This window comes from Centroberyx gerrardi, chromosome 13, assembly GCF_048128805.1.
Source record: "Centroberyx gerrardi isolate f3 chromosome 13, fCenGer3.hap1.cur.20231027, whole genome shotgun sequence".
Lineage (NCBI taxonomy): Eukaryota > Metazoa > Chordata > Actinopteri > Beryciformes > Berycidae > Centroberyx > Centroberyx gerrardi.
This window is the reverse complement of record NC_136009.1, coordinates 7,979,070-7,989,564: the sequence shown is the minus strand read 5'-3', so window position 1 is coordinate 7,989,564 and position 10,495 is coordinate 7,979,070.

Here is a 10,495-nt window from a genome sequence, read left to right as displayed (position 1 = left end):
GGTGGAAGAGGAGGGTCATTGTCAAGTTAGGCCATAATGTGAGCAGATCAGGGAGTATGTGCACTTGTGAAATTTGCATGATTGTTATAAGGCGTTGTGACAAATAACATTCAAAGGAATAGTATGCTAACAGTGCAGTTGTTTTGTTCGCCACTATCAGGGCGAGCATGTCCACTAACAACAAGTTACTCCTCACAAGATAAGATCATTTTCCCTCTACTCTGGTAAAGTACTGCTCTTTAAAACTTGTATGGACCAACAGTGACTGTGTGTGTGTGCATGTGCATGTGTGTTTAGCCCCCAGGCTGTTCCGAACAAGACCTTCAGCCGTATGGAGATTGTGGATGACAGTGGCCTCAAGTTGGAGTCCCTCAGTGAAACTGGCATGGCCACTGCCATACCTGAGGCGACTCCCTCACTTAACGCCACAGTGGTAGCTGTGGATGACAGTTGTCTCAAGTTGGAGTCTCTCAGTGAATCGGACATGGCCGCTGCCATAACTGAGGCGACTCCCTCACTGAACGCCACAGAGGTAGGAATCACCACTTGCGTGATTTATATATTAGCAATATTGTACAGTAGAAAAATGGACTCAACCAATAATGAATGGGATTACTGTTAATAACACCAACTTCCTCTCAGGTCAGAGTTCCAGCTGTTCCAGCTGTGGACTCTGCCTCTGTGGACACCGCGTCGGTTCTGCTGAGCAGGGCTGTTGCAGCCGCTGCTCTGAACCAGACGGACCACCACCTGGACAACACAGAGTCCTCTTACACCACATCACATGGTAGGAGACATTCACCTCAACTTGTTTCTGAATTGTCTGAAAAGTCCTTCCACACTGAAGTTAATTCTATGAAGGTAGGTTGAGGCATTGACTGTGCTCCTTTGATTTTCAGTGGTCAGCGAGCCCAAGGAGAAGAAGAAGAAGAAGAAGAAGAAGGGAATCCGACGCTTCTTCTCCCGGATGATGAAGGCACTTCGCGGCTGGTGTACGCCTAAGGACCGAGATGTGGAGTGAGGTTTTCTATGAAGGTTTTTCTAGCTACACACCTGAGCAACTTGCATGACGTATTTTGCACTTAGGAAATATTCACACTGGGCGTCTCTCTTCACTGACAATGGAAATGCCAAAATGCCAAAAAATATGGCACATATTCACATATTCCTGTGTCCCAGGCAGTTCAGTCAACACTTATGAGCACGCACCACTCTTTACTAAAGCTGCAAACTGGAGAATTTTGGACCAAAAAACAAAACACCAGTTTGATTTCTGATTTCTAGCTTTAGGAAAAAGTTTTCCTGAACTGTCCTGGACCACAGAAATAACAAATGTGAATTCTTAAACTGGGTGGCATTACCCTTTAATCTGAAGTCACAGAAGAGATCAATATTTGAAATATAGCTGCAAGCAGTGATGTCGGGGTTGAAGCCCATAACAGCTAAAGTTGGGAGAATAATTACACAAGTCACATTTGGCTATTAAATTAGTTTGGGACTTGGTGATACCTAAACCTAACTTGCATATTAAGCACATTTCACATTTCCAAATAAATTACAGCTAACATTACCATAAAATGCAACATGTCTTGTAGTGTGGCCAAAAACTACACATGTAATTCTTTTTTTGTAGGGACCTAGCAAAACTATAGTTAGACAAAACAGTCACATAATAATAAAATAACATAATAAAAGACATTGCTACATTACCGTACTGCCTTAGCTTAGCAATGTCTTATGCTTTAGGCCGTGACTGTTTTGTCTAACTGTAATTTTGCTTGGGTCCTTAACAAAGGTAGCATTAGAGCTACAGATGTTTAGCTGTGCGATTGTGAAGCTATGCCTTTCTGTTTGACACTTGCTAAGCTTGGCTACACTACAACACATTTTATGCATTTTATGGTAATGTCAGCTAACTGCCATGGATGGCGGTCTTCATTGGAAATGTGGAATGTGCTTAATATGCAAGTTAGGCTTGTTCATTTTTCTCCTGTGTGTGTGACCAGTGGTAAGTTCCCTTGTTGGCTGCCATATTTTGTCCAAAACTGGACAAAAAAATCGATCTTTCTCTGACTTCAGATTAAGGACACGGGCGGGTGAATACTTTGTGTAAAATCCACCATGCAAGTTCTCAGGCGTTGTGCTAAGAAAAACCTTCACAGATCTCTGGGCAGCACGGAGGCTCAGTGGTTAGCACTGTCGCCTCACAGCAAGGACATCCATTCCCATCCCCGGTCCTTTCTGTGTGGAGTTTGCATGTTCTCCCCGTGTTTGTGTGGGTTTCCTCCGGGTACTCCGGTTTCCTCCCACAGTCCAAAGACATGCAGGCCAGGTTGATTGGAGACTCTAAATTGCCCATAGATCTAAATGCTGGGATAGGCCTACCAGAGACACAGAGGTGATTTTACAGCCACTCCCCTGGTCACATATTGGGTCAGGTGACCAATGGGCCAAACTCATAAAAAGCCAGCATAGTCCTTTAACCCTGAAAAGGAATACATGTAAAAGAAAATGAATGAATGAATGATCCCTTCAAAAATAAACCCATTCATTCAAAAAACGAATTCAGAGTTACACTGTTGTCAGTATTATATGTTTTCACAGGAGAGTATATTCACTTCTACACTGCTAGTTTTACCTATAGAGGTGTGATGTTTAATTCAAACAGCACACAAAGTGATACAGACTGTCTTTGTCTCTCTCAAACACGTGTGCACATGCAACACACACACACACACACACACACACACACACCTGACATTAAGCCAAAGACAGTTAACTTATGAAGGTTTGTTGTCTTCTATTCTCTTTGAGTCTGGCTCATAGTTTGAGGCAACTTATCAATTGATTGCTTCAGCAGGGCAACACTTAAGCATACATTGATGATCAGAAGCCAAATGATCACCAATCTATGCATTTTAGTTTTGCAGGGATCCCAATCAAATTAAGCAGATCATCAATATTTTTAGACCTGCAGCAGCAAGTAGTAATAGGATACAGCAAAGAAAAATAGGATATAAAGAACAGTAGAGCAAGTGGGGTCTATATAAACATACACAATGGACAATTCCAACACTCGAACATATTAAGTAGAAATGTATGAATGAAAATGTGCAAAAATATGGATTCCAACATTAACAGGATGTGCAAAATAGCATTAGTAGTATCGGACCTTACTGCAACGGAAAACAAAACATCTTGAGACAGGTGAATAACAAATATATATATGAGCATGAGTATGACCAAAGCTGGACATTTTGTTTGTTCTGTAACAGCCTTTAAGAGTTAGTGACTTGTCAGCACACAGAAGACTGCATTCAGAAAGTGAATCCACAGTATGGACACTTGTGCACTACCATGTGGAGTCAGAAGAGGGCAGTATGGCTATGAATATAAAAGCTAGAATATAATACAGGCGATGCCATCCAAGCCAATTAACAACTGGGCCATAACATCCGTCACAGGTGCCACCAGGTTACGGGATTAAGCCATATGAGTTAACACAGGCTCATATAAGGCCGATGTGATGAATGTGATGCGGTCAAGTGTCAAACAACACAACACACACACCATCTCATCCCCACTCTGCCACACACACTTCTTGTCCTCATTGTTGGCTTGCTGTTACTCCTCCACATATCTGCCATCAGACATGCTTATTAGTAACACAGTATCATCAGATGGGACAGTCCTGTGTGGGCTGAGGGGGGGGGGGGGTACTGCTGTGAGCAACACATTTGGTCATTTACAAGCAGTTGGCCTCCCATTGGCACCGCTACACCGAACATGTTGTAATACAGACACCAGAGCGTCTGCTGCTCTGTGTGCCTTGAAAACAACGAGGCTGCCATTCTAGTCACAACCTGAAACTGATGCAAGTGGTGCTGAGAATTAATGTGAGTTGATTCACGTGAGGCAGCTGTGAATTAGTGTGATCAGTCAGTATGCAGAAAGTGTGGAGGGCCAACAGTCTGCCAACTGTGATGATGTGTGTCCAGTGAAACTTGTAGTTCAGTGTTACAGTAGAAGTAGTTAGTGAGGAGATGTGACTGCTATTGTGTCTCTTGGTGGTTGAATTCAAATATTATTTCACATAAAAATGTGAGAATGGCTCCTGAGAATGGATTAGTCATTATTCATTATTAGTAATCATTATTTTACATAAGTGACAGAAGACAGGTGTGGAGGAGTAACTGCTGACTATAATCTCAGTGCTATCCATATCTGACTCACAACAAGACTGTTAGTGTGGTACAGCCTGTGCGTCAGGGATGGCTGGAGGGCATTTCCCAGACTGGAGTCGCCTTTCCGACACACAGTTGTTGACAGAAAGCAATTTTGCTGCTTGTGGGGCCATTGTTGCATTTTGTTGGAAAGGTGACTCAAGTGCTGGGAAACACATTTCAACCGTCCCCGACCTTTCTCCCCACCAGAACTGAAGCTTCAGTGAAGTACGGGCGCCACGCAGTATCACAGCAGGCACACTGTTAATCCTCCACACACTGAAATCTGATCCAGCGCTCATTAATTAACAATTCAGCACAGATTCTCATATGTTGTGCCAGTGAGTGAATACAAGACTGGGCTGTGGCTGCTGTGCCCCAGGTGAATCTGGACAGCACACAGCAACAGGCTCGACTCGCTGTTCGTCCTCCACTCTCGTCCGCCGTAATAAACCGCATATCAGTGTGACACCGCAACATCGTTGTTATTCAGCTCATCTGACACTAGCGCCATGTCAGAGATAAATTAATGACACAAACAATCCTTCATCCTGAAGTCGGCCTATCTGTCACTGATCAAGTCATTTCTTCCATGTGGCCGTGCACAATGCTACATGCTGAATAATGCAGGATTTTTATCACAGTGTGTCAGATACTGGAGCACCTGAGTTAGAGCAGAGCACCTCACGTTCAACAATTTCATCTGAATTCATAGGATTTAATGTTTTAGTGGTGTATTTGTGCTTTTTCCATTGGATCAATATTGTGTGGTTGAGGTTTTACAATTCCCTTTACCACTGTTCTGTCACAGTGAAGCCCAGGTGTGTACTGTCAACTGAGTGAAAACAAATACATGAAGACATGCTATTACCTGTATGAAAACTAAATAATCTAAAGTGAATAAGACTACTGTTACCAAGGAGTTACATCATCATCATTCAGAATTAGAAGCTTTGTCATGATGCTTTTGGTTCACAGATTTATTACAGTGCTTCAGTATTACATCCATTCTAATGATGGGAAGTAGAACTCTTCAGTCAATACCAGGCATTACCAACAGCCAAAGCATCCTTTCTATTTCACAGTAAGACTTGAACCTGTTTCTTAACATTATGCAGGAGTTCCATTATTGGCTTATCTTGATGTTCAACTGTGAACCTGTCAGTCAGCTGGTAATTGGTTTGCCACTCTGCATGTCTCTTAAGATCACAGAAGGATAGTAGAACGTGTCGCTCTGAGACGGGAGGAAAACAGCTTCAGAATAGAGCCAACAACATTCTTTAGCTTTATTGAATTAACATGGCACTGCCTTTACCCAGTTAACAACATGTCAGTCTCTGTGGAAACAATGAGGGAAGAAACTGCTGGGTGACTTTGCATCTCCTCTAGAAATCAAAGAGAGTTTTGGTCAGTTGCTATGTGATGATAGTAATGTTTACTGAACATATTGTGGGGAAATAGCTTCTCCAGGCTGACTGCAATAGATTTTCATCTTCACAGGAGCTGCATCAGTCGCCGCATCACCTGGTTGATGTCAGCATGAAATGAAAATGAACAACCTTTAAAAGTTATAGAAACTGAATAGTTTTGTGTGCCAGTCATCTATACCTATAAAGGTTTAAAATGATAATTGGCTCTGCAACCCCACCTAGTGGAAAAGTACATATATATAAAATATTTCCATCACACCACAGACATGACATAAGAACACCACAGTGCACTGATCTTTAAAATAGATTTTATTTACCATTTTGTAATCGAACAGTTTACGATATACAGCTGACAGGACTAAGACATTTCAATGGATTTTGGCCCTAAAGGTTGAAGAACAAGAAGAACAGACATGGTTAGATAGATAGACAGATAGATAGATATGATAGAAGGTACCAGAAGAACTGTGTTCTCTTTTCACTTGTGCTTTACCTCTCCACTCCTCCCATGAAAGAATTTACATTGGCATAGCAACAACACAGCATTCGTCTACTGACACTTGTACACGACAGTTTTTTTCAGCCAGACCACTGAAAAATGCTTTTTTTTTTACTTGACTTTTTTTTTTTGTACATATTTCAAAATGGAAGTGCGTATTATTATTATATATATATTTTTTCCTGTTGCTTATAAAAACAAGTGATTTCTTTAAAGTGCTGAAACATGAGACAGCATTATGCTTATATGAGTAGTAGTAAGAAATTCAAGAGGTCATTTCTGCAATTTGCAGAGAATTGCAGAGAAAAAAAAAAGATAAAAATCACAGTTTTGTTTTTAGTACAATAGAGGAGTTGCACTGTGAGTTTGTGTACAAAAATGGTCAAAACCTTGTAGTCCACGTTCTTCAACATCCAGAGACTTTCTACCCAGCCGTCTCAGTGTAAACTGATAGTGAGCAATGGTGCACTAGTATTACCAGACCTGGGTCACTTCATTAGAGCTATTCTCAAGTAAGCTGTGCATTTGCTTTTGCCTTCCCAGAGGGCCAAATGGGTGAAGTCTCACTCTTTTGGGATAATCTTAGGAAGTGGTTTCACTTTACTAGCTTAGAACAATCAATATTTAAAAAGCAAACAAATCTGTTTCAAATAGTAATTGGACCCTCGTCTGGTATCTAAACACTGTCATACAATTGCCTCACAAAGTCCACTCAAGAATCTCTATAGACTTTTAAAAGGGGGAAAGTCTTAAGTGACAGGTGTAAGTGGTGATGTTAGAAACACTATCAACCAGAGCTGGGTAAGGATGAATGTGTACCGCAGGCTGATGTTGGACACACGGGACAACTGTGTGGCTATGGTCCTATTCTGAAACAGTTCATGGACGTAAAAACACGTTCAGTCAATCTCGGCTACGGTGTTAGTGATTTTGGCGTTTGATTTTGCTCTCTGTTTGTTTCCCGCCACACGGACGCACATTTCAACCAGATTGAAAAAGCCAGACTGTTTGAGTTAAGGGCCACAGAATGTCGTAAACGGATTGTAAACAGAGCCGCACTGTGGTGCACTCATACAATACCACTTTGAACAATATATAGCGCAGGGCTGTTGGCACTGCACTGTGAAAAATAGCTTTTAAGTACATTTAATACTGTTAAACAGCACGGCCTTTCCCCAGCAAAAACAAAAAGTCACGTAGCTGCAGCTGCTACCATCTCCGACCTCCCAGTAAAAACTAAGCACTCCTTTGTAGTTCAAGTTTCGATCCAAAGCTTTTTGTTTGGCAATGCTTTGATATCAGCTGGCTTTATCTTATACGTATTTTTCTATGTATACAACTTCAAGAAGACAAAAAAAGTAGTGTCATCGAACATGGATAAAACGATGATTAAAATCGGAAGATAAAATATGCGGTTTTCTTTCTCTTTTCTTTTAGTACAAAAAAAATTCTTCTAAAAGGTAGACTGTGTATATTAGCAGAATAGGACTTGGCTAGTTCTGATGGATTAGAAGTACATTGACATCAATACTGACACTACGCCCGCTCTAAGCGCGGGCTCAGCAGTAAGTGCTAACCCACTACACAGAAAATACACGATACACTCGACGTCGTCTAGGTTACGCTATACGAGAAAAATAACAAAGCAAAACGAAACAACGCCCCTCCCACAAACACACCTACCCGCCCCCAAAATAAAAACAAAACACACACATACACACACCAGTCCGATTATTACTTTTTTTTTTTTTTTTTACATTACTGTACAAAGGGAGGAAGAGTTGTGGGGCCAGCAGAGATGGTGAGGGATGGGAGATATAGAGAGATAGATAGCATGGTAGTGTGGGGGCTAAGCTTCACTCACTACAGCAATAATACAGAAGACAGGCAGTCACAAACGGTCTCAGCTACAAGCAGTCCCACTATGCACTGGGAATAATAGTTTCGTATTTAGTTCATTGAAAACTGTCATTTTCCTTGACTTGGAATCCCCTAATGCAACTGGATAGCATGATTTTAAGAAGAAGCAACAGCATTTATTTACAGTGTACAGCTTGTTTTTTTTGCAACTACTTCACTGTGAACTCTTCATTAGACACCATTATGTTTATAATCCAGCCACAAAATTGCTCCTCAGTCAAAGGTGGTGGTAATGTAGTGTTTGGTAGAGCACCAGGTCTTGTAAGAACACAATTTAACTGCTTTAAATATGAATTCACTCAAAAAAAAAAAAAAAAACTATTCACAAGATTCTTCATAGGCCCTAAAACTAGTTTAGGAATGAACCAGTGTAAGCTGGATCGCCCCACCCAGTGGGACTGGTTAGGCAATTTCCAGAAGGTCAAAACAGAGTGTGGAGAAATTAGGTTAACACCGTGCTTCAGACCAAACTAACATCTCCAGCCAAGCATATGTTAAGCTACCATACCGATTCTCCAATGTGTGGAAAGAGCCTGCGTATGTGTCCATAACTTAACCACCTTTCTGTACAAAAAGCCTGTTAAAAAACGCGGTTACAAAAATGTGTGCTTGCTTCAAGGACCGTTTGGGGAGACTATGTGCTTATCATGATCGCCTTCACTACATTTGAGGTTATGTGCTTAAAGTAGACTTCTTCATCGCTGCCGTCGCCTCCGTCGCCCTCATCAAAACCAGACCGGTTTAGTCTTGTGTCTGTTGGGCTGACTTTGCTTTTGTTTGTTGCTTTTAGGTTCCATCTAGACCACTGTTGTGCCTTAACTACCCTGAGTGTCAGAATCACGCCATCTTGTGGGCTGTTGGAGCAACCGCACTGTCTCCAGTTTATCATCACAAAACAGGACCATGGATAATAGTGGCTAAATTTGTATAACAGAGGTCCAGATTTAGTCTGAATTTGTGCTTCAGCATGTTTATGACCATTAAAGAGCCTGGCAGGTAATATGCCTCCCAGGTTCTCTCTATACATAAATATACTGTATGTACACAGTATGTTCTAGTATCAACCTAATAGCCCTCTAGCCCTCGATACTTCTTTTGCTTGTATTTTGGATCATGATTAGACAGGTCACAAACAATGTAAAACTGAAACTAGAATTCGTGGAAAGAGCAGAACCAGCAGAACCGGACCTGAGGCAGCCGAATCCGACAGCTTCCCCGCCTGTGAAGCTAAACGCACCCCAACAACCTGCTACCGCCTGAGCAGGGCTCCCACAAAGCACCTTAGGGTGGAAATACACAGGAACATCTGATCTTATGGCTGTCTAGATGATCAAAAATCACTTTCCACGTGCTTGTTCTCCGTTTAGAAGGCCATGGAACCATTCTGCGTCCTGAGCAGCTCAGGTGTTGCCTGTGTAAATCCAGCCAAAGTCCTAAGATCATTGTTCTTTTCTATGCTGAGCGGACAAAAACGATCTTCCAAATAAGGCGCTTTTGGGAAACCCGCCCCCTCTCTATCCTACCACACCCTCCAACAAAATGACAACGAATCAAGTCATGAATGAGGAAGGAGTAAACATGGTTATTTAAGATTCTGTCGCTTCTTTACAAAATAAACATACTTTGTCCTTCTTATAATTATTTACTATGTTACTTTACAATAATGAGAGGTAAATAAGACAACTCTATTGAGAGAACGATACTATACAACTACATTTCAACTACATAATTCAGTTAAGATGACTGTTTTTATTCGGTCGTTTTTTTGTTTTTTTCTGTATTCTTCCGGGAACAAGCTCCATCTCCGGGCCAGTGGCCTCTCTCTCTCCCTCTATCTGTTTTCATCATCCCATCGCACAACAGCTTGGCTCAGAGCTTAAAAAACAAAATATCTGTAAATACATTTAAGATTCCACTGCAAAGAGACTGAGGTCATACCAGTCTCTCTGATATATATATATATATAGTTTTTATTTGAGAAAAGTGAAGAAAGACAAGTTTCCCACCTACTACTGTATGCCACCGATATATAAAGTTCATGCATGTTGAACATGTTTTTGGTAACATGCCTTGATGGCGCAAATTGCTACAACTTGTGGGAGACAGACTACGACGAGACACACACCACCTACGATCCTTTTTCTTATGCTAGCGGCTCCTGTCGACAGCCTGGACCCTCCTCCACATGCCACATCCCAAGATGCATTTCACTAGAAAAAGAACGCCTGGAAGACTTAAAAAGAGATGGCACTTATATACAGAGTTGCATCCACCTGTTTTGTGTGTGTGTGTGTGTGGATATGCGCGTTTGTATGTGCCTGTGTGCGTGTATAGGTGTTGGTTTTTCAACACTGAAACAGCGTTAATGTTAGGTGGTTTTGAATTCCCTATAGTCTGCACAGCCCACCTTAGTCAAAACAAGG